Below are 26,770 nucleotides of genomic sequence, written 5' to 3'. Positions count from 1 at the left end.
TTCTTCTCAGCCTAACAAATTGGCCCTTCGCTACTGATCTAAAAACTTGTTGTGGATGACTGCTCCTGGCGTGGAGAAGGGTATTTCCAGTAATTAGTTTCCTGTAAACTTCTGTTTCCACCCCAACACCTGGTACTCCCTTAAGGGTCAAATCCAAAAAGTTAATACTTGTCTGGCCAATTTCAAAGGTGAACTCTAGTCCTATGTTATTGTTATTGAGCCAATCTACAAACTCCTTAGCTAGATCACTCGTCCCCCTCCACACCAGGAGCAGATCATCAATGTAGAGTTTGTATAGACGGATACTATGCCTTAAGGGGTTTCCATCTCCATATATGTGGTACAGTTCCCACCACCCCATAAAGAGGTTGGCGAACGAGGGTGCAAACTTAGCGCCCATCGCTGTCCCGCACCTCTGGAGATAGAAAACCCCCTCAAAGGCAAAGTAATTATGTGTAAGTAGAAATTTGGCAATTCTCAAGGTGAAGTTTACAAATTCATGTGTATAGCCAGTATTTCTATACAAAAAGGATTCAAGGGCCTCCAGGCCCTTGTCAGGAGGTATAGAGGTATAAAGTGCTCTTATGTCAATAGTTAACCACATGTCACGCTCCTCCCATTGCAAATCAAGCATGAGGTTTAGTACACGTGTAGTGTCCTGTCAGATTATTAACCAGGGGCTGCAAAATGCTGTCCAACCATTGTGACAATCTTTCTAAAAGTGACCCGATGCCACTCACGATGGGTCTACCTGTGACCCCCTCCAGGGATTTGTGTACCTTCAGTAAGTGATTAAAAATAGGTACCACCGGGTTATCTACCAGGAGGAAGTCACGGGTAGACTCATCCATGAATCCTAAGTCCCTACCATCATCTAAGATCTGGGCTAGCTCATATTTATATCTTACGGTTGGGTCACCTCCAAGTCTCTTATAGTGTGCCTCATTGCACAATTGTCTTTCAGCTTCAGAGACGAACTGGGATCTAGACATTACCACCGACCCTCCCTTGTCTGCATTCCTTATCACCAGATAATAGTTGGCTGGTAGTTTTTTTAGTACCTCTCTCTCCTTGTGACTCAGATTATGCAGATTTGCAGGGATGGATCGGTGCAGTGATGTCAGATCTCTTTCTACCCTAGCCTGAAACGTTTCTAGGATATTCCCTCTACATTGGATGGAATAGAATCTAGAACTTTTTTTGAAGCGTGGTACCTGGCACCCTATTTGGTCTACACCCTGAGCCCCTTCCTGATACAACTGTTCCAATATAGCCAAGTCACAACCCTCACTAAAGGTGAGTTCATTTTTTGTGGTGTCACTAGATGTAGCTGGTGTATCTGCAGAACTGCAAATATTGCTATCCTTATTATAAAAATATTTTCTTAAAGTGAGTTTCCTTATCAATTAATTTACATCAATCAATGTTTTGAACAGGTTGAATTTTTGGGAGGGGGCAAAACCCAAACCAAGATTCAGTACTTTGATTTCCAAATTTGTTAATGGATAATCAGAAAGATTAATCACATTATTCTCTATTGGTACTTGATCCTGTACCTTCCTTGTATATGTGAGCGGAGGAGGATGTTTCCTCAACGGCGTCAGAGCCGCAACTGAAACAGGCAGAAGGCTTGTATGAGTGAAGTACCTCCAAGCCAGGACCCGCAGAAGAGACTGCATTGAGCCCAGGAGAGGGGTCTCCCTAAAGGCTTAAATGAGCTGACAGTTGGGAAGCTAGCTACAATCGTTATGGGTTTCTAGCTAAACAGTGGCAATAGGTGCATTTAAAGGTCTCCTCGTTGAGGGGAATTTTGAAGTTTTATGCTTAAGTATATGACCGCACTTGACCTTTTTCTGGATGTCTAGGACTGGGGACATTTGGGACTATTTGCACTGTTGTAATTCACTGTCCTTTTTCTGGAATCCTCTATATCGCACATAAAGTAAAGGACACTATATGCTAGTTTACGTTCTTAGTGAACAACGGTCTGTATATTGTATACTGTATTTTTCATCCATATTGCATTTCTATATGTACTCAATGCATTTAAGTGCAGAGCGATAATAACCAATTTTTTGTCCCACTAACTAGTAGCAATATCAATCTGTATGTACTATATACTTAATAATACTAGGCCATGAATAAACGGCCAAATAGACATACATTCGATCACTGCTATTTCTATTAGTGGCATTTTGGAGGAGTGTTGAAATTGTATGTAATTAGTTCTAGGAGGTGCGGATTGTCAACTCCAAATTGTTAACTCCAATTGTGGAGATATAGTAACCACTAATTTAAGAGTGGTACTCACACCAGTCAAAAATAAGAGTTTTGAAACAAAAAATTGTTTTTGGTATATCATTATTTTTTCTGCAAATATGTGAGTAGCAGACAGGTATAGAATCCCAGAGGTTAAAAAATATAATTAAAAAATATAGTTTTGATAGTGTATATAGAAGTTAGCTTTGTAATTGATTTAAAACAGTTATAAGTATTAGTACACTTTATTCTCAAGATATTCTGTCTATTCTCTGTTACCATTTTTTTATATAAGAAAGAGGACATTAACATGTCTCATATGTAACATTGCTGAAAAGCAATTGTTAGAGTACTTGCAGGTATGGAAGTTGTAGCAGTAAATGATTTAGACTCCTTTTTCTCTCTAAAAACGTTACCAGGAGGAAGAGAGAGAGAGGGGGAGAGAGAGAGAGGGACTGGATCTAGTAGGGGGCAAACTTTCTTTCTTTGCTCAGGCTTTTGGACAAGTGATGTTCAGGATTCCTGGGCACTAGAAATAGTGACTCACGGTTATCAATTGGAATTCAAGGATTTTCTCCCAAGAGGGAGATTTCATCTTTCAAAATTATCTGCAAACCAGATAAAGAGAGAGGTGTTCTTACGCTGTATAAAAGACCTTTTTACTATGGGAGTAATCTGTCCTGTTCCAAAATTGGAACAGGGACAGGGGTTTTACTCAAACCTATTTGTGGTCCCCAAAAAAGAGGGAACGTTCAGACCCATTTTGGACCTCAAGTGTCTAAACAAAGTTCCATCATTCAAGATGGAGACAATTCTAATGATTTTGCCAATGATCCAGGAGGGTCAATATATGACTACCGTGGATTTGAAGGATGCTTACCTTCATATTGCAATCCACAAAGATCATCATCGGTTTCTAAGGTTTGCAGCCTTGGACAAACATTATCAGTTCATGGCTCTTCCTTTTGGGTTTGCCACAGCACCCAGAATCTTCACAAAGGTTCTAGGGTCTCTTTTGGCAGTTCTCAGACTGCAAGGGATAGCGGTGGTGCCTTATCTGGACGATATTCTGATTCAGGCGTCAACATATCATCTGACAGAATCTCACTCGGACACAGTGTTGTCTTTTCTGAGAACTCATGGCTGGAAGGTGAACATAGAGAAGAGTTCACTTGTTCCACAGACAAGGGTTCCTTTTCTGGGAACTCTGATAGACTCGGTAGCCATGAAAGTATTTCTGACGGAGGTCAGAAAATCAAAGATTTTGAATACTTGCCAAGCACTTCTGTCCATTCCTCGGCCATCAGTGGCTCAGTGTATGCAGGTAATCAGATTAATGGTAGCAGCAATGGACATCGTTCCGTTTGCTCGCTTTCATCTCAGACCACTGCAACTGTGCATGCTCGGTCAGTGGAATGGGGATTATGCGGATTTATCTCCAAAGATAATTCTGGATCAAGAGACCAGAAACTCTCTTCTTTGACGGTTGTCGCCAGATCATCTGTCCCAGGGGACTTGTTTCCGCAGACCCTTGTGGGTGATAGTGACAACAGATGCCAGCCTTCTGGGCTGGGGTGCAGTTTGGAACTCCCTGAAGGCTCAGGGTGTTTGGACTCAGGTGGAGTCTCTACTTCCAATCAATATTCTGGAACTGAGAGCAATATTCAATGCGCTTCAGGCGTGGCCTCAGTTGGCTTCGGCCAAATTCATCAGATTCCAGTCGGACAACATAACAACTGTGGCATATGTCAATCATAAGGGGTGAACAAGGAGTTCCTTAGCGATGATAGAAGTATCCAAGATAATCAGTTGGGCAGAGGCCCACTCTTGTCATCTGTCAGCGATCTACATCCCTGGGGTAGAGAACTGGGAAGTAGATTTTCTAAGTCGACAGACTTTTCATCCGGGGGAGTGGGAACTTCACCCGGAGGTATTTGCCTCATTGATTCTCAGATGGGGCAGACCGGAATTGAATTTGATGGCATCTCGTCAGAATGCCAAGCTTCCAAGATACGGATACCGGTCAAGGGATCCTCAGGCCGAACTGATAGATGCTTTGGCAGTACCTTGGTTGTTCAGCCTAGCTTATGTGTTTCCGCAGTTTCCTCTCCTCCCATGCGTGATTGCTCGAATCAAACAGGAGAGAGCTTCAGTGATCCTGATAGCGCCTGCGTGGCCAGGCAGGACTTGGTATGCGGATCTAGTAGACATGTCCTCTCTGCCACCGTGGAAACTTCCATTGAGACAGGACCTTCTCATTCAAGATCCTTTCCAACATCCAAATCTAATTTCTCTGCAACTGACTGCGTGGAGTTTGAACGCTTGAGTTTATCGAAGTGAGGATTCTCTGATTCAGTTATCAATACTTTGATACAGGCTAGAAAGCCTGTCACTAGAAAAATCTATCATAAGATATGGCGTAAATATCTTTTGGTGTGAATCCAAGGGTTACTCATGGAGTAAAGTTAGGATTCCTAGGATTTTGTCTTTTCTCCAAGAAGGATTGGAGAAAGGGTTATCAGCAAGTTCCTTAAAGGGACAAATTTCAGCTTTGTCAATTCTGTTTCACAAATGTTTGGCAAATGTATCAGATGTTCAGTCTTTTTGTCAGGCTCTATCTAGAATTAAGCCTGTATTTAGGCCTATTACTCCTCCCTGGAGTTTGAATTTAGTTCTTCGAGTTCTGCAAGGGGTTCCGTTTGAACCTATGCATTCCATAGATATTAAACTATTATCTTGGAAAGTTCTGTTTTTGGTTGCTATTTCTTCTGCTCGAAGAGTTTCTGAGCTTTCAGCATTACAGTGTGATTCGCCTTATCTCATATTTCATTCTGATAAGGTGGTTTTTACGTATCAAACCTGGGTTCCTTCCTAAGGTTGTTTCGAATAAGTATATTAATCAGGAAATTGTTGTTCCTTCCTTATGTCCTAATCCTTCTTCTAAGAAGGAGCAAATGTTACATAACTTGGACGTGGTCCGTGCCTTAAAGTTTTACTTACAGGCAACTAAGGATTTCCGGCAATCATCTTCATTATTCATTGTTTATTCTGGAAAGCGTAGGGGTCAGAAAGCTACGGCTACCTCTTTCTTTTTGGCTGAGAAGTATCATCCGCCTGGCATATGAGACTGCTGGACAGCAGCCTCCTGAAAGAATATTACGGCTCATTCTTCTAGGGCTGTGGCTTCCACATGGGCTTTTAAAAACGATGCATCTGTGGAACAGATTTGTAATGCTGTGACTTGGTCGTCCCTTCACACTTTTTCCAAATTTTACAAATTTTATACTTTTGCTTCTTCTGAGGCTATTTTTGGGAGAAAGGTTCTTCAAGCAGTGGTGCCTTCCGTTTAGGTTCCTGTCTTGTCCCTCCTTTTCATCCGTAAGGATGAAATCCGTGGACTCGTCATATCTTTGTAAAAGAAAACTAAATTTATGCTTACCTGATAAATTACTTTCTTTTACGATATGACAAGTCCACGGCCCACCCTGTTATTTTTAAGACAGTTTTTCTTTATATTTTTTGTAAACTTCAGTCACCTCTGCACCTTTTTAGCTTTTCCTTTTTCTCTTCCTATACCTTCGGCCAAATGACTGAGGGTGGAGGGGAAGGGGAGGGGCTATATATACAGCTCTGCTGTGGTGCTCTTTGCCACTTCCTGTTAGCAGGAGGTTAATATCCCACAAGTAAGGATGAAATCCGTGGACTCGTCATATCGTAAAAGAAAGTAATTTATCAGGTAAGCATAAATTTAGTTTTTATAATGACAGCAATATTTGCAGTTCTGCAGATACACCAGCTACATCTAGTGACACCACAAAAAATGAACTCCCCTTTAGTGAGGGTTGTGACTTGGCCATATTGGAACAGTTGTATCAGGAAGGGGCTCAGGGTGTAGACCAAATAGGGTGCCAGGTACCACGCATCAAAAAAAGTTCTAGATTCTATCCCATCCAATGTAGAGGGAATATCCTAGAAACGTTTCAGGCTAGGGTAGAAAGAGATATGAAATCACTGCACCGATCCATCCCTGCAAATCAGTCACAAGGAGAGAGAGGTACTAAAAAAACTACAAGCCAACTATAATATGGTGATAAGGAATGCAGACAAGGGGGGGTCGGTGGTAGTGATGTCTAGATCCCAGTTCGTCTCTGAAGCTGAAAGACAATTGTGCAATGAGGCACACTATAAGAGACTTGGAGGTGATCCAACTGTAAGATATCAATATGAGCTAGCCCAGATCTTAGATGATGGTAGGGACTTGAGATTCATGGATGAGTCTACCCGTGACTTCCACCTGGAAGATAACCCGGTGGTACCTATTTTTAATCACTTACCGAAGGTACACAAATCCCTGGAGGGGGGTCATGGCTAGACCCATCGTGAGTGGCACCGGGTCACTTTTAGAAAGATTGTCACAATGGTTGGACAGCATTTTGCAGCCCCTGGTTAATAATCTGAGTAGTTTCCTACAGGTCACTACACATGTACTAAACCTCATGCTTGATTTGCAATGGGAGAAACGTGACATGTGGTTAACTATTGACGTAAGAGCACTCTATACCTCATGACAAGGGCCTTGAGGCCCTTGAATTCTTTTTGTATAGAAATACTTGCTATACACATGAATTTGTAAACTTCACCTTGAGAATTGCCAAATTTCTACTTGCACATAATTACTTTGCCTTTGAGGGGGTTTTCTATCTCCAGGGGTGCGGGACAGTGATGGGCGCTAAGTTTGCGCCCTCGTTCACCAACCTCTTTATGGGGTGGTGGGAACTGTCCCGCATCTATGGAAACCCCTTCAGGCATAGTATTCATCTATACAAATGCTACATTGATGATCTTCTCCTGGTGTGGAGGGGGACTAGTGATCTAGCTAAGGATTTTGTAGATTGGCTCAATAACATAGGACTAGAGTTCACCTTTGAAATTGGCCAGACAAGTATTAGCTTTTTGGATTTGACCCTTAAGGGAGTACCAGTTGTTTGGGGTGGAAACAGAAGTCTATAGGAAACCAATTACTGGAAATACCCTTCTCCACGCCAGGAGCAGTCATCCACAACAAGTTTTTAGATCAGTAGCGAAGGGCCAATTTATTAGGCTGAGAAGAAATTGTAGTACACAAAGACAATATGAGGTACCTGCAGACCAACTGACTGAACGCTTGAAGGCCAGGGGCTATAAACCACAAGTGATTACAAGCACCAGAAAAGAGGTTACACTGACTGATACACATAGTTTGTTGAGTAAGTCCAAAACAAGGAAGTCAGAAGTAGATTGTAATAGAGGTACATACTTTATAACAGATTACAGCACACAATACCATGAAATTTGTCATATTATACAGAAACATTTTAGACTTTTGGCAGCAGACGACACGTTGTCTGGCACAGTTCAGAAAGGATGTAGATGTGTTTATAGGAAAGGAGTCACTGTAGGGAACATTTTGGCTCCTACTCAGCTTAGGACCACACAGAGAGAAGATCGGAGCTCTTGGCTTAGGTTTAAAGGTGTATATAAGAGCAGTAATTCTACTTGTAAAGCATGTTAACATTTGACAGTGGGGGAGGGCTTCATCAGTGATGCCACCCACAAGACATATAGTCATACCAAGTTTATGAATTATAGAAACACATACACTATCTACTTGGCAAGTTGTATTGACTGCCATTTACAGTACGTTGGTATGACGTCAAGGGAGACACGATCACGGATAAGGGAGCACCTCACTAACATCAGGGATGGCACTCTGACCACCCCCCTGGTCCAAAACTTCAATAGGGTACACAATAGAAATGCTAAAAGTTTTAGGTGGGCTATAATTGAAACGGAAAGTGTTGGAGTGAGAGGAGGGGACAGAGACCAGGCCTTGGCAAAGAGAGAGGTGTTCTGGATATTCCAACTACAAACAAGGTTCCCTTTAGGTTTAAATTCTTTGTACGATCTGATACATGTTTGGAATTAATGGGAGCATAGTTATATATGCTAGTACAATATATGGTAACTAGCTCTGAGGGAAGATTGGCTCCAAGAAATTATTAATGATGCTGTAACTACAAATTATTGATAAGGTTGTAACCACTAATTAAGATACTCAGAAATCTAAAAATGTAAAGAACTAACATTATTAGTTTTGGATACATTGTTCTTTTGGGGACAATCAGACATAATAATTACAGCATGGGGATGGGTTGTTCTTCGCCTTTGTGGTCAGTGGAGAAGACCAAATGGGTATATATAGTAGAGATTAGGGTAACGCCAAACTAGAACATGCACACCATATCTGCACAGTCACAATGAGGGCACACATTTCTGAGGAGAAGGTTCTTGTGCCCAGGGTAGTATTAGGCTTAGAGTTTGAAGTTATGTTTGGCCAATAAGAATAGAATGTTATAACCCTTTCCCTGTTCATTCCCATAATGCATTATGGGTAGCTTAAATATATTGTATCTAAATGTATTGTATCTTGGTCATATGTACAAAGAAAATATTGAATTATCATGGAGAGCTGATTGGTAACTAAACATGCCATTATGAGATTAATAATAGGAGTAATAACTTTATACAGACCATACTGTCACAGCATACCATGTATTCTTGTGTTTACAACTGCAACACGTAAAGGTTAAAATAATTTTGAATAATTTTGAATTGTTAAATGCATGTACCTTTAAGAGCAATGTGTAATTTAGTTATCAATTGATGAATGACCCACAGCTTGTGAATGTATTTTTATTTCCTTTAAATAGCCCATGAGCACTAGAGGAGGCATAGAGCTATAAGTACTGCACCACTGCCGAAACGCGTAAGCTTTGTCTAGAGCTGTTGGCACATGAATTGCTGCTATGTGTTTATGATGTTTTAACAAGACTTTGAAAAAAAAAATTGTGCTTTTAAGTTGCTGCAGCCCTGAACTTTTTGTGCTAGTGATATCACGTGTGTGTTTGTGTGTATATAGTAGTATAGTATGCCAGTGGTAGCACACGTGTGTGTGTATATATAGTACTATAGTATGCCAGTGGTAGCGTGTGTGTGTGTATATAGTTGTATAGTATGCCAATGGTAGCACGTGTGTATATAGTAGTACAGAATATTAGTGGTAGCACGCGTGTATGTATAGTAGTAGAGTATGCCAGTGGTAGCATATGTGTGTATATAGTAGTACAGAATACTAGTAGTAACACGTGTGTCTGTGTGTTTAATGTAGTAGAGTATGCTAGTGGTTACATGAGTGTGTATATAGTAGTATAGTATGCTAGTGGTAGCATGTGTGTATATAGTAGTAGAGTATGCCAGTGGTAGCACGTGTGTGTGTGTATATATAGTACTATAGTATGCCAATGGTAGCACGTGTGTGTATAGTAGTACAGAATACTAGTGGTAGCACGTGTGTTTATATAGTAGTATAGTATGCTAGTGGTAACACGTGTGTGTGTATATAGTTGTATAGAAAAAAAGCGATCCAAGGAACAAAAAAAATATAAAAAGTCAATTCTTTATTTGAAAGTTAAAACACATGGGCATCAAAGAAATAGCGTAAAGAAGCAAAGAGCAGGTCTTACGCGTTTCGGCAGGGTTCAGCCGTAATCATAGACCATACACGCTCACAGGTGATACAGGTTTATATATCTTACACAAATTACCCATTGGTTAAAAAATCACACACCTTCTAGACACCATTTAAAGGGATCATCACACAAAAATATTTTAGGCATTTTAACACACATACTCAATAGCTATGACTGGAATATAAACAACTAATTCTAAATAAATACATATATATATATATATATATACATAAAGGGGTGATTGGAAGAAATAGATAGATAATGAAGTGATACTAAACATTTCATATGCATAAAAGATTTTAAAGATTTTAAAGTATAATAAACATTTTGAATAGATGAGTAGAGAAATCACTACAGCTCATGTAAGGTATCAAAAAAAAAAAAAAAAAAAAAATATATATATATATATATATATATATATATATATACATATATATATATATATATATATATATATATATATATATACATATAAACACAAGTAGCTCGATATCTCACACTAAAATAATTCATTCAAAGTTATAACCATATATATCTAAAAATCAATTTGCATGAAATTCATAGTTAGTTCTCCCAAAAATTAATAAGATCATTTTCGGAATTGAACCCATCAGGTTTCAGTGTGCACAGTTTATGGATCCAATAGACCGCCTGACGAGCCAAAATGGGCCATTTATCCCCACCTCTAGGGTTTTTATTAATAATTTCTATGGCATTCCATTCAAAACTGCACACATTGCCATGATGGATATCAATAAAATGACTAGCAAGATCCGAGCAGTGATACTCATTCCTGATGTATCCCAGGTGTTCACGTATACGAGTACGAATGTCACGGGTAGTCATACCCACGTACTGGATTTTGTGTTCCGTGCAACCAATGAGATACACCACGAACGAAGAAGAGCAATTAATACATCCTCTAGTATCAAACACCTGGTTCGTGACATAAGAACTAAAGGAACTACCTATCTTGACATGTTCGCAGGCTTTACAGTTCTTTCCACATCTATAGGTTCCATTATGTCTTAGCCAGGAACTTTGACTAACAGGTTTACATAACTGGCTGGGTGAAATCAAATTGCCAAGTGTAAGATTCTTTCTGTAGGTAAACCTACATCCTCCTTTAACCACATCTTTTAGAACATCATCTCCATACAAGATAGGTAAATACTTTTTGACTATATTACAAATTTGGTAATATTGGTTAGACTACCTGGTAATAAAATTAGGTTTATTACCAAATTGAGTTTTACTACTACTGGATTTTCCAGCTCCCAAAAGGAGACTACTCCTGTCACTCTGTGCTGCATGTTCCTGGGCCTGTTTAATAACCTTATTACAATAGCCCCGTTTACGGAGTCTAGCACCCAAGTTTTTACATTCAGAATTAAAGACTTGTTCATTAGAGCAAATTCTTCTAGTCCTCAAAAATTGTCCCTTCGCTATGCCCTGAAATACATGTTTCGGGTGAGAACTAGATGAATGTAAGATTGAGTTTCCAGCAATGGGTTTACGAAACAACTGAGTCTCAATTTTCCCAGAATGCCAATCCATCACCAGTTCCACATCCAAAAAATGTATTTTATATTTTTGCCATTCATAGGTGAACTGAATATCAGGGATACAAGAGTTCAAATATTCAATGAATCCCTTAGCCTCAGAGGAATTGAATTCAGTTAGGAAAATAAGATCATCTATAAATCTTTTGTAGCAAATAACTCCCCTGGATGGGTCAACATCATGTCCAAAGAGGTATTTATACTCGAACAAGCCCATAAATAAATTAGCATATGAGGGGGCGAATAGTACTATAGTATGCCAATGGTAGCACGTGTGTGTATAGTAGTACAGAATACTAGTGGTAGCACGTGTGTTTATATAGTAGTATAGTATGCTAGTGGTAACACGTGTGTGTGTATATAGTTGTATAGTATACTAGCGATAACACGTATGTATATAGTAGTATAGTATGCTAGTGGTAGCGTGTGTGTGTATATATAGTAGTATAGTATGCTAGTGGTAGCACGTGTGTGTGTATATAGTAGTATAGTATGCTAGTGGTAGCATGTGTGTGTGTATATAGTTGTACAGTATGCTAGCGATAGCACGTATGTATATAGTAGTATAGTATGCTAGTGGTAGCGCGTGTGTGTGTATAGTATGCTAGTGGTAGCACGTGTGTGTGTATAGTAGTATAGTATGCTAGTGGTAGACCAGAACTGAAGACCGGCAACCTCGGAACCATGGAGCGTGGAGGAAACTCTTTGTACGATCACCACCATACATTGAATAGTGAATACAAGGTACGCAATTAAATATGGTGTTTTGCATTCCTATTGGCTGATTTGATTCTTTAAATTCAAATCAGCCAATAGCATGAGAGCTACTGAAATACTATTGACTGTTTTACTGTTAGGGGGAACTTAGTTTTTTTAAAGGCAAAAGAGCTGTTTAACTTAGGGCAATGCCCTGCAAAAGACACTTTTAAGGGCTATTGGTAGTTTAGTATTAGATTAGGTTTTTTTTTTATTTTGGAAGAGATTTTTTAATTTCATAGGGATTAGGTTTCATTTCATTAGGAGGCTAAGTGATTAGTTAATTGCGTTGTGGGGTTTTGGCGGTTTAGGGGTTAATAGATTTATTAGGTTTATTGCGATGTGGGTTAATGGCAGATTATGGGTTAATAGTTTTAATAAATAGTTTGCGTTGTGGGGGCATTGCGGATTAGGGGTTAATAGATTTAATAGGTTAAATGCGATGTGGGTTATTGGCGGATTAGGGGTTAATAGTTTAAATAGCTAGATTGCATTGTGGGGGGTTGGCAGTTTAGGGGTTAACACATTAAATAGATACTTTGCAGTATGGGGGTTGGCGGATTACGGGTTAATACATTAGTTCTTGCGGTGGGTGGTTGCGGTTGAGAGGTAGATATCGCGCATGCGTTAGGTGTTTGATTTTATTCTAACAGCGAGCGATGGGTATTATAAATGGCGAAGCACTTGTATGCTGCTCCGTATATGCGATCGAGTGTAGTGTAAGGTTGGGTTACCATAGTAACCTATTAATTTTTTAGAAATCCGGGATCGGGTAGATGTGTTAACACAACGCTAACTTACACCTACACGAAAAGAGCAACCGCTCGCAAAGCGGAAACCTTTTCAATGGAAACCTGAGACTAAAATGGAGTCGTAAATTACGTTTATCTGTCGGCCGCTTTGGTAGCATACGGCTCCATTTTTAATGGCTCAGTAGAAGCGAGCTCACAGTGTGTATTGCAGGACATAGGGTACAGTAGCTCTGGGGCACCAGTATACCACTAGGTACTAGTATAACACAGACACATAGTGTGTATTGCAGGACATAGTATACAGTACCGCTGGGGCACCAGTATACCACTAGATACTAGTATAACACAGACACATAGTGTGTATTGCAGGACATAGGGCACAGTACTGCTGGGGCACCAGTATACCACTAGGTACTAGTATAACACAGACACATAGTGTGTATTGCAGGACATAGAGTACAGTAGCGCTGGGGCACCAGTATACCACTAGGTACTAGTATAACACAGACACATAGTGAGTATTGCAGGACATAGGGTACAGTACCGCTGGGGCACCAGTATACCACTAGATACTAGTATAACACAGACACATAGTGTGTATTGCAGGACATAGGGCACAGTACTGCTGGGGCACCAGTATACCACTAGGTACAAGTATAACACAGACACATAGTGTGTATTGCAGGACATAGAGTACAGTAGCGCTGGGGCACCAGTATACCACTAGGTACTAGTATAACACAGACACATAGTGTGTATTGCAGGAATAGGATACAGTACCGCTGGGGCACCAGTATACCACTAGGTACTAGTATAACACACAGACACATAGTGTGTATTGCAGGGCATAGGGCACAGTACCGCTGGGGCACCAGTATACCACTAGGTACTAGTATAACACACAGACACATAGTGTGTATTGCAGGACATAGGATACAGTACCGCTGGGGCACCAGTATACCACTAGGTACTAGTATAACACACAGACACATAGTGTGTATTGCAGGACATAGGGTACAGTAGCGCTAGGGCACCAATATACCACTAGGTACTAGTATAACACACACACACATAGTTTGTATTGCAGGGCATAGGGTACAATAGCGCTGGGGCACCAGTATACCACTAGGTACTAGTATAACACACAGACACATAGTGTGTATTGCAGGGCATAGGGTACAGTAGCGCTGGGGCACCAGTATACCACTAGGTACTAGTATAACACAGACACATAGTGTGTATTGCAGGGCATAGGGTACAGTAGCGCTAGGGCACCGGTATACCACTAGGTACAAGTATAAAACAGAAACATAGTGTGCATTGCAGGGCATAGGGTACAGTACCGCTGGGGCACCAGTATACCACTAGGTACTAGTATAACACACACATAGTTTGTATTGCAGGGCATAGGGTACAGTAGCGCTGGGGCACCAGTATACCACTAGGTACTAGTATAACACAGAAACATAGTGTGCATTGCAGGGCATAGGGTACAGTACCGCTGGGGCACCAGTATACCACTAGGTACTAGTATAACACACATAGACACATAGTGTGTATTGCAGGACATAGGGTACAGTACCGCTGGGGCACCAGTATACCACTAGGTACTAGTATAACACACAGACACATAGTGTGTATTGCAGGACATAGGATACAGTACCGCTGGGGCACCAGTATACCACTAGATACTAGTATAACACAGACACATAGTGTGTATTGCAGGGCATAGGGCACAGTACTGCTAGGGCACCAGTATACCACTAGGTACTAGTATAACACAGACACATAGTGTGTATTGCAGGGCATAGGGTACAGTACCGCTGGAGCACCAGTATACCACTAGGTACTAGTATACCACAGACACATAGGGTACAGTACCGCTAGGGCACCAGCATACCACTAGGTACTAGTATAACAGACACATAGTGTGTATTGCAGGGCATAGGGTACAGTACCGCTGGAGCACCAGTATACCACTAGGTACTAGTATACCACAGACACATAGGGTACAGTACCGCTAGGGCACCAGCATACCACTAGGTACTAGTATAACAGACACATACGGCTAGATTTGGAGTTTGGCGGTAAAAGGGCTGTTAACGCTCCGCGGGTTTTTTTCTGGCCGCACCATAAATTTAACTCTGGTATCGAGAGTTCAAACAAATGCTGCGTTAGGCTCCAAAAAAGGAGCGTAGAGCATTTTTACCGCAAATACAACTCTCGATACCAGAGTTGCTTACGGACGCGGCCGGCCTCAAAAACGTGCTCGTGCACGATTCTCCCATAGGAAACAATGGGGCTGTTTGAGCTGAAAAAAAACCTAACACCTGCAAAAAAGCAGCGTTCAGCTCCTAACGCAGCCCCATTGTTTCCTATGGGGAAACACTTCCTACGTCTGCACCTAACACTCTAACATGTACCCCGAGTCTAAACACCCCTAGCCTTACACTTATTAACCCCTAATCTGCCGCCCCCGCTATCGCTGACCCCTGCATTACACTTTTAACCCCTAATCTGCCGCTCCGTAAACCGCCGCCACCTACGTTATCCCTATGTACCCCTAATCTGCTGCCCTAACATCGCCGACCCCTATGTTATATTTATTAACCCCTAATCTGCCCCCCACAACGTCGCCGACACCTACCTACACTTATTAACCCCTAATCTGCCGACCGGACCTGAGCGCTACTATAATAAAGTTATTAACCCCTAATCCGCCTCACTAACCCTATCATAAATAGTATTAACCCCTAATCTGCCCTCCCTAACATCGCAGACACCTACCTTCAATTATTAACCCCTAATCTGCCGACCGGAGCTCACCGCTATTCTAATAAATGTATTAACCCCTAAAGCTAAGTCTAACCCTAACACTAACACCCCCCTAAGTTAAATATAATTTTTATCTAACGAAATAAATTAACTCTTATTAAATAAATGATTCCTATTTAAAGCTAAATACTTACCTGTAAAATAAATCCTAATATAGCTACAATATAAATTACATTTATATTATAGCTATTTTAGGATTAATATTTATTTTACAGGTAACTTTGTATTTATTTTAACCAGGTACAATAGCTATTAAATAGTTAAGAACTATTTAATAGTTACCTAGTTAAAATAATTACAAATTTACCTGTAAAATAAATCCTAACCTAAGTTATAATTAAACCTAACACTACCCTATCAATAAAATAATTAAATAAACTACCTACAATTACCTACAATTAACCTAACACTACACTATCAATAAATTAATTAAACACAATTGCTACAAATAAATACAATTAAATAAACTATCTAAAGTACAAAAAATAAAAAAGAACTAAGTTACAGAAAATAAAAAAATATTTACAAACATAAGAAAAATATTACAACAATTTTAAACTAATTACACCTACTCTAAGCCCCCTAATAAAATAACAAAGACCCCCAAAATAAAAAATTCCCTACCCTATTCTAAAATACAAAAATTACAAGCTCTTTTACCTTACCAGCCCTGAACAGGGCCCTTTGCGGGGCATGCCCCAAGAATTTCAGCTCTTTTGCCTGTAAAAAAAAACATACAATACCCCCCCCCCAACATTACAACCCACCACCCACATACCCCTAATCTAACCCAAACCCCCCTTAAATAAACCTAACACTAAGCCCCTGATGATCTTCCTACCTTGTCTTCACCATGCCAGGTTCACCGATCCGTCCTGGCTCCAAGATCTTCATCCAACCCAAGCGGGGGTTGGCGATCCATAATCCGGTGCTCCAAAGTCTTCCTCCTATCCGGCAAGAAGAGGACATCCGGACCGGCAAACATCTTCTCCAAGCGGCATCTTCTATGTTCTTCCATCCGATGACGACCGGCTCCATCTTGAAGACCTCCAGCGCGGATCCATCCTCTTCTTCCGACGACTAGACGACGAATGACGGTTCCTTTAAGGGACGTCATCCAAGATGGCGTCCCTCGAATTCCGATTGGCTGATAGGATTCTATCAGCCAATCGGAATTAAGGTAGGAATTTTCTGATTGGCTGATGGAATCAGCCAATCAGAATCAAGTTCAATCCGATTGGCTGATCCAATCAGCCAATCAGATTGAGCTCGCATTGTATTGGCTGATCGGAACAGCCAATAGAATGCGAGCTCAATCTGATTGGCTGATTGGATCAGCCAATCGGATTGAACTTGATTCTGATTGGCTGATTCCATCAGCCAATCAGAAAATTCCTACCTTAATTCCGATTGGCTGATAGAATCCTATCAGCCAATCGGAATTCGAGGGACGCCATCTTGGATGACGTCCCTTAAAGGAACCGTCATTCGTCGTCTAGTCGTCGGAAGAAGAGGATGGATCCGCGCTGGAGGTCTTCAAGATGGAGCCGGTCGTCATCGGATGGAAGAACATAGAAGATGCCGCTTGGAGAAGATGTTTGCCGGTCCGGATGTCCTCTTCTTGCCGGATAGGAGGAAGACTTTGGAGCACCGGATTATGGATCGCCAACCCCCGCTTGGGTTGGATGAAGATCTTGGAGCCAGGACGGATCGGTGAACCTGGCATGGTGAAGACAAGGTAGGAAGATCATCAGGGGCTTAGTGTTAGGTTTATTTAAGGGGGGTTTGGGTTAGATTAGGGGTATGTGGGTGGTGGGTTGTAATGTTGGGGGGGGGGTATTGTATGTTTTCTTTTACAGGCAAAAGAGCTGAACTTCTTGGGGCATGCCCCGCAAAGGGCCCTGTTCAGGGCTGGTAAGGTAAAAGAGCTTGTAACTTTTTAAATTTAGAATAGGGTAGGGAATTTTTTATTTTGGGGGTCTTTGTTATTTTATTAGGGGGCTTAGAGTAGGTGTAATTAGTTTAAAATTGTTGTAATATTTTTCTTATGTTTGTAAATATTTTTTTATTTTCTGTAACTTAGTTCTTTTTTATTTTTTGTACTTTAGATAGTTTATTTAATTGTATTTATTTGTAGCAATTGTGTTTAATTAATTTATTGATAGTGTAGTGTTAGGTTAATTGTAGGTAATTGTAGGTAGTTTATTTAATTATTTTATTGATAGGGTAGTGTTAGGTTTAATTATATCTTAGGTTAGGATTTATTTTACAGGTAAATTTGTAATTATTTTAACTAGGTAACTATTAAATAGTTCTTAACTATTTAATAGCTATTGTACCTGGTTAAAATAAATACAAAGTTACCTGTAAAATAAATATTAATCCTAAAATAGCTATAATATAAATGTAATTTATATTGTAGCTATATTAGGATTTATTTTACAGGTAAGTATTTAGCTTTAAATAGGAATCATTTATTTAATAAGAGTTAATTTATTTTGTTAGATAAAAATTATATTTAACTTAGGGGGGTGTTAGTGTTAGGGTTAGACTTAGCTTTAGGGGTTAATACATTTATTAGAATAGCGGTGAGCTCCGGTCGGCAGATTAGGGGTTAATAATTGAAGGTAGGTGTCGGCGATGTTAGGGAGGGCAGATTAGGGGTTAATACTATTTATGATAGGGTTAGTGAGGCGGATTAGGGGTTAATAACTTTATTATAGTAGCGCTCAGGTCCGCTCGGCAGATTAGGGGTTAATAAGTGTAGGTAGGTGTCGGCGACGTTGTGGGGGGCAGATTAGGGGTTAATAAATATAACATAGGGGTCGGCGATGTTAGGGGCAGAAGATTAGGGGTACATAGGGATAACGTAGGTGGCGGCGATTTGCGGTCGGAAGATTAGGGGTTAATTATTTTAAGTAGCTTGCGGCGACGTTGTGTGGGGCAAGTTAGGGGTTAATAAATATAATATAGGGGTCGGCGGGGTTAGGGGCAGCAGATTAGGGGTACATAAGTATAACGTAGGTGGCGGTCGGCAGATTAGGGGTTAAAAATTTTAATCGAGTGGCGGCGATGTGGGGGGACCTCGGTTTAGGGGTACATAGGTAGTTTATGGGTGTTAGTGTAGTTTAGGGTACAGTAGTTAAGAGCTTTATGAACCGGCGTTAGCCAGAAAGCTCTTAACTCCTGCTTTTTTCAGGCGGCTGGAATCTTGTCGTTAGAGCTCTAACGCTCACTGCAGAAACGACTCTAAATACCAGCGTTAGAAAGATCCCATTGAAAAGATAGGCTACGCAAATGGCGTAGGGGGATCTGCGGTATGGAAAAGTCGCGGCTGTAAAGTGAGCGTTAGACCCTTTAATCACTGACTCCAAATACCAGCGGGCGGCCAAAACCAGCGTTAGGAGCCTCTAACGCTGGTTTTGACGGCTACCGCCGAACTCTAAATCTAGGCCATAGTGTGTATTGCAGGACATGGGGCACAGTACTGCTAGGGCACCAGTATACCACTAGGTACTAGTATAACACAGACACATAGTGTGTATTGCAGGGCATAGGGTACAGTACCGCTGGGGCACCAGTATACCACTAGGTACTAGTATAACACAGACACATAGTGTGTATTGCAGGGCATAGGGTACAGTACCACTGGGGCACCAGTATACCACTAGGTACTAGTATAACACACACATAGTGTGTATTGCAGGACATGGGGCACAGTACTGCTAGGGCACCAGTATACCACTAGGTACTAGTATAACACAGACACATAGTGTGTATTGCAGGGCATAGGGTACAGTACCGCTGGGGCACCAGTATACCACTAGGTACTAGTATAACACAGACACATAGTGTGTATTGCAGGGCATAGGATACAGTACCGCTGGGGCACCAGTATACCACTAGGTACTAGTATAACACAGACACATAGTGTGTATTGCAGGACATAGGGCACAGTACTGCTGGGGCACCAGTATACCACTAGGTACTAGTATAACACAGACACATAGTGTGTATTGCAGGGCATAGGGTACAGTACCGCTGGGGCACCAGTATACCACTAGGTACTAGTATAACACAGACACATAGTGTGTATTGCAGGGCATAGGGTACAGTACCGCTGGGGCACCAGTATACCACTAGATACTAGTATAACACAGACACATAGTGTGTATTGCAGGACATAGGGCACAGTACTGCTGGGGCACCAGTATACCACTAGGTACTAGTATAACACAGACACATAGTGTGTATTGCAGGGCATAGGGTACAGTACCGCTGGGGCACCAGTATACCACTAGATACTAGTATAACACAGACACATAGTGAGTATTGCAGGACATAGGGTACAGTACCGCTGGGGCACCAGTATACCACTAGATACTAGTATAACACAGACACATAGGGTACAGTACCGCTGGGGCACCAGCATACCACTAGGTACTAGTATAACACAGACACATAGGGTACAGTAGGGCTGGGGCACCAGTATACCACTAGGTACTAGTATAACACAGACACATAGGGTACAGTACCGCTGGGGCACCAGCATACCACTAGGTACTAGTATAACACAGACACATAGGGTACAGTAGGGCTGGGGCACCAGTATACCACTAGGTACTAGTATAACACAGACACATAGGGTACAGTACCGCTGGGGCACCAGTATACCACTAGGTACTAGTATAACACAGACACATAGGGTACAGTACTGCTAGGGCACCAGTATACCACTAGGTACTAGTATAACACAGACACATAGTGTGTATTTTCCACACAAAATAACAAGGGCACTATTAAGGCAAACTTTTCACTTATCTTGAGTTTTTTTAGACACTTATTGGGTCAGTATCCTTGCACATTTGTATTGTGAAAAGTGGTGCTAGCATTAGTTACTTAAACATCCACAAACCTTGGGATTCAGAATCCCTGAAAGAAAAATGCTACGGTAGGACTCTATGCCCAGACTTTATTGGTAGAGGCTGGTAATTTAAAATTTAACCTTTATTTACTTCATTAAAAAAATGGGTAAACACAAAACATTTAAAATTTGTCTCTATCGTGAGTAGCTTGAAAAATATGTGAGATCTGTTATAATCAATTTGGCCTGATACCTGTTAATATAATGTCAGGTCTCACTATGTCATTAATACCATTAGTTAAAGTTGAATTGTATCGAGGTTAGAACTTGGTTATATTACACTGTTATAAATTTGTTATCAATCACACTGTGATCTTAGAAAATAAATTCTAGTTGTCCCAGTGAGAACACCCTATAGGTACTGGATTGGATTTACATTTGTTTGGTGTACGCTAATTGGGACTAACATACATACATTTTTTACCATCATGTATTATTTGGTTGGAGCTGACGGGCACGATTTTTTTCCCAACATATATCAACCTGTGACTCCAAATAACTGAAAAATTATTTGAGTGGGACAGTTAGTTTCTGTCAGGATGTAGTAATAATTCTCTGATAGACTGTGAATCCGTTTTCTGGTCTGGGTATGACTATATACCCTGTTCATAAATAAAGCTCATAACAATCTCTGTATCATCATTGTTTATCATTATGTGTATATATATATTTTGCTTTGTTAGTTCAGTGTGCTACTGTACTTATGATTTTATTATTGTGATTTTACACACTGATTATATATTCCTCTGGTTTGAACATTTGGTACATATAGGTTATATTACTTCAGTGAATGTACATGTATATTATCAACTTCAACGATTGTAGCACTTTGATCAATGATTGCTATAACTTTGTACTTAGTAACAGTATGTTTTGTTAGTACACACTGTTCTACTTTTATTGTCTCAATATGTATTGACTTGTATAGAGTAGTATGTTCTGTTAGTGCACACATATATTGCTTTATTGACTCAAAGTACCACTTTTTCTTGTATTGTACCAAAATATTGTGGTTTCATACCCTGATTATATACTCCTCGAATTTCAATATTGAGTACACTTTAGTTGTCCTGCTTTAATAAATGTACATATGTGTTATCTACTTCTTTGATTATGGCACCTTATTCAGTGGCTGCTGTAACTTTGTGATTCATACCTATATATAATATAATAGTTTATTCTGTTAGTGCACACTGTCTCACTTATAATGCTCAATTCCGGCTGGAAAATATTTCTACAGAAAATTCTGCAGATAAAGTTTGTGATTCATTTCTATATTCTAGGACACTGTTGCGCACTATCTTGGCATTTAATTTACTCTGTGCGGTTGTTGCCCAATATTTCTGAATCGCTAGTCTGTGTTGTATGGTGTAGCCACTATCTAACTCTCTCCGGGGCTGCCGTCAATCATGCGTCTCATATGTACTTGTGACCAGTACTGCTACATTATCATCCATTCACTTCATACACACTATTCAGTATCTTTCGGTTTTTTAAGTACGGATTAGTCTACAATCAACTGTGTCTATTCTAATACCGGATTTTAGTAACACAAGATATATATCTATCCCGGTGTATAATTTGGTAGTTAGCTATTTGTTAAATACTTTGAGCTGTATTGGCTCCGTTACGTGCTGACACTACTCTATTACTTGAATACACAGTCACTCGTGTCCCTTGAAATGTTGGGTTAGGCTAATAAGCGTGTAATTCTAAAGTGGATTCAGTAATTGGCCCCAGTACATATGAACAGTACTACATGCTCTCATTGAGCTTATCGTTAGTTTTATCAACAAATTATAGCTTTGTACTGTGCCCCTGTATCCACAAATTATTCACCGCTCTGGTGCGGTTTGAATGCTCTCCTCCTCTTATACGGCTAAGCCGTCTACTATTTTTAGGATTATACTAATGGTATTGGAAAGCTACGATAGATTAGATTAAAAATTGTAACATTTGCAGGACCCCATTGTCCCACACAACCCCCCTGACGCGTTTCGCCTGTTTTAGGCTTTATCAAAGGCGGCGGGCCGCCGTGGTTAAGCCTATTTATGCGTACTAAAGCGGATGTCCCGCCTCTACTGTTTGTTGATTGATTTGGACGGCCATGATTGATTTCCTGGTCGCCAATTGGGATCCATTAGCTTCGTGGGTGTGTTTGATTTCTTAAGGAGGACATTCCCTGTTTTCATCCTTATTATTAAGGTGGATATTCCCATTATATTGCATAACGTTTATTTTTCTTTCTCTTTTGGGCTTTGCATTTTGTGTGAGCTGCATTTGTTAAGCTTGAAAATAACGATAAGTGCGCTCATCTTGTGAGCTCCCTGACTGTAGAGAGTTCTTCTGATCTCATTATATCATGTAACAATTTGATGGTGTATTCATATATTAAAATATCATCTCATAATGTACATTACCACATATGTGTGTTTGTGTGTTGATTTGTCAACATTAATTAAATGTCTTGTGAATTTGTGAACATTAAAATACCTGTGAATGAATAATTAAAATGAAAATGAAAAGTAAATAAAAATGAGAAATAAACGTGAAACATGCAAAAACTGAAAACGGTGAAAAAATATTATATTTAAAGTATGTGAAATATTTAAATAATGTTTTAGTAGTGACATTGATTGTGAAAGATGAATCCTGTGAAATGGCATCTAGGGTGCTGTAGCTATTTGTGTTGTAAATAAGTTCGACACTATCCATTCATTTTACACATATTTTCTGTTTGTTGTGTATTTTTGGTCTCACTTTCATATTTGGGATTGAATTTTCCTATTATTTTTGATGTGCACCTGTTTTTGGTGCATTTGTAATATTATTCTCGTAATTCAAAATCTTATTATTCTATTTTATATGATTTATGCATATTTCTTTAGATGAATTCACTATAAAGTGTTGTGTGAATCTATCTTATTGCCCTAATTATGTCCCTAGATATTTGGCCAGTGATATTGTAATGTGCTCTGTCTAAGTGATTTTCAAGTGATGATATAGCTCCTCTGCTATTCTAATTATGTGGTGTCTTGTGACGTATCGTCATCTATTCCATGTCCTATGACATATTGTTGTGCATTGGGTGCTTGATTAGTGAACTATTGTTGAGTGGAATTGTTGTGCTGGTGATGTGGTAAATGCTCATACTGAGTATTGAGTGTTTTATTTTGAATTGGTTCCTCTCTAGGCTCCAAATCTTCCTATTACCTCTCTATTCTAATTATCCTTCTCCCTCTTATTACAGCCCTTCTTATCATTTTCATATTTACAGAAATACATAGTAATTGTTATTTTCATTAATGCCATTGGGGTGCACTGAGTTTAGTAAATATATCCATTTGCTCTCAGCTCTTTGGAGTGATCTCTCCAAATCCCCCCCTCTGATACCTAATTTAATTTGCTCTATTCCCCAACATAACAGGTCTTTGGCATTGGAATTGTGTTTATACAAAAAATGGGAAACCACACTTGTTATGGCTTTGCCCTCTTCCACGTCTTTTCTAGCATTTTTTATATTCCTTAAGTGCTCCATCAGCCTGATTCTCATCATACGTGTGGTAACACAAACACTAAGGCCTAGATTTGGAGTTCGGCGGTAAAAGGGCTGTTAACGCTCCGCGGGCTTTTTTCTGGCCGCACCATAAATTTAACTCTGGTATCGAGAGTTAAAACAAATGCTGCGTTAGGCTCCAAAAAAGGAGCGTAGAGCATTTTTACCGCAAATGCAACTCTCGATACCAGAGTTGCTTACGGACGCGGCCGGCCTCAAAAACGTGCTCGTGCACGATTCCCCCATAGGAAACAATGGGGCTATTTGAGCTGAAAAAAAACCTAACACCTGCAAAAAAGCAGCGTTCAGCTCCTAACGCAGCCCCATTGTTTCCTATGGGGAAACACTTCCTACGTCTGCACCTAACACTCTAACATGTACCCCGAGTCTAAACACCCCTAACCTTACACTTATTAACCCCTATTCTGCCGCCCCCGCTATCGCTGACTCCTGTATATTATTTTTAACCCCTAATCTGCCGCTCCGTAAACCGCCGCAACCTACGTTATCCCTATGTACCCCTAATCTGCTGCCCTAACATCGCCGACCCCTATGTTATATTTATTAACCCCTAATCTGCCCCCCACAACGTCGCCGACACCTACCTACACTTATTAACCCCTAATCTGCCGAGCGGACCTGAGCGCTACTATAATAAAGTTATTAACCCCTAATCCACCTCACTAACCCTATCATAAATAGTATTAACCCCTAATCTGCCCTCCCTAACATCGCCGACACCTACCTTCAATTATTAACCCCTAAACTTCCGATCGGAGCTCACCGCTATTCTAATAAATGTATTAACCCCTAAAGCTAAGTCTAACCCTAACACTAACACCCCCCTAAGTTAAATATAATTTTTATCTAACGAAATAAATTAACTCTTATTAAATAAATGATTCCTATTTAAAGCTAAATACTTACCTGTAAAATAAATCCTAATATAGCTACAATATAAATTATAATTATATTATAGCTATTTTAGGATTAATATTTATTTTACAGGCAACTTTGTAATTATTTTAACCAGGTACAATAGCTATTAAATAGTTAAGAACTATTTAATAGTTACCTAGTTAAAATAATAACAAATTTACCTGTAAAATAAATCCTAACCTAAGATATAATTAAACCTAACACTACCCTATCAATAAAATAATTAAATAAACTACCTACAATTACCTACAATTAACCTAACACTACACTATCAATAAATTAATTAAACACAATTCCTACAAATAAATACAATTAAATAAACTAGCTAAAGTACAAAAAATAAAAAAGAACTAAGTTACAGAAAATAAAAAAATATTTACAAACATAATAAAAATATTACAACAATTTTAAACTAATTACACCTACTCTAAGCCCCCTAATAAAATAACAAAGCCCCCCAAAATAAAAAATTCCCTACCCTATTCTAAATTAAAAAAGTTACAAGCTCTTTTACCTTACCAGCCCTGAACAGGGCCCTTTGCGGGGCATGCCCCAAGAATTTCAGCTCTTTTGCCTGTGAAAAAAAACATACAATACCCCCCCCCCAACATTACAACCCACCACCCACATACCCCTAATCTAACCCAAACCCCCCTTAAATAAACCTAACACTAATCCCCTGAAGATCTTCCTACCTTGTCTTCACCATCCAGGTATCACCGATCCGTCCTGGCTCCAAGATCTTCATCCAACCCAAGCGGGGGTTGGCGATCCATAATCCGGTGCTCCAAAGTCTTCCTCCTATCCGGCAAGAAGAGGACATCCGGACCGGCAAACATCTTCTCCAAGCGGCATCTTCGATCTTCTTCCATCCGGTGCGGAGCGGGTCCATCTTGAAGCAGGCGACGCGGATCCATCCTCTTCTTCCGATGTCTCCCGACTAATGACGGTTCCTTTAAGGGACGTCATCCAAGATGGCGTCCCTCGAATTCCGATTGGCTGATAGGATTCTATCAGCCAATCGGAATTAAGGTAGGAATTTTCTGATTGGCTGATGGAATCAGCCAATCAGAATCAAGTTCAATCCGATTGGCTGATCCAATCAGCCAATCAGATTGAGCTTGCATTCTATTGGCTGTTCCGATCAGCCAATAGAATGCGAGCTCAATCTGATTGGCTGATGGGATCGGCCAATCGGATTGAACTTGATTCTGATTGGCTGATTCCATCAGCCAATCAGAAAATTCCTACCTTAATTCCGATTGGCTGATAGAATCCTATCAGCCAATCGGAATTCGAGGGACGCCATCTTGGATGACGTCCCTTAAAGGAACCGTCATTAGTCGGGAGACATCGGAAGAAGAGGATGGATCCGCGTCGCCTGCTTCAAGATGGACCCGCTCCGCACCGGATGGAAGAAGATCGAAGATGCCGCTTGGAGAAGATGTTTGCCGGTCCGGATGTCCTCTTCTTGCCGGATAGGAGGAAGACTTTGGAGCACCGGATTATGGATCGCCAACCCCCGCTTGGGTTGGATGAAGATCTTGGAGCCAGGACGGATCGGTGATACCTGGATGGTGAAGACAAGGTAGGAAGATCTTCAGGGGATTAGTGTTAGG

Source organism: Bombina bombina, unplaced genomic scaffold (assembly GCF_027579735.1).
Source record: "Bombina bombina isolate aBomBom1 unplaced genomic scaffold, aBomBom1.pri scaffold_530, whole genome shotgun sequence".
Classification (NCBI taxonomy): Eukaryota; Metazoa; Chordata; class Amphibia; order Anura; family Bombinatoridae; genus Bombina; species Bombina bombina.
The sequence above is the reverse complement of the archived record's forward strand: the minus strand, read 5'-3'. Positions refer to the sequence as shown.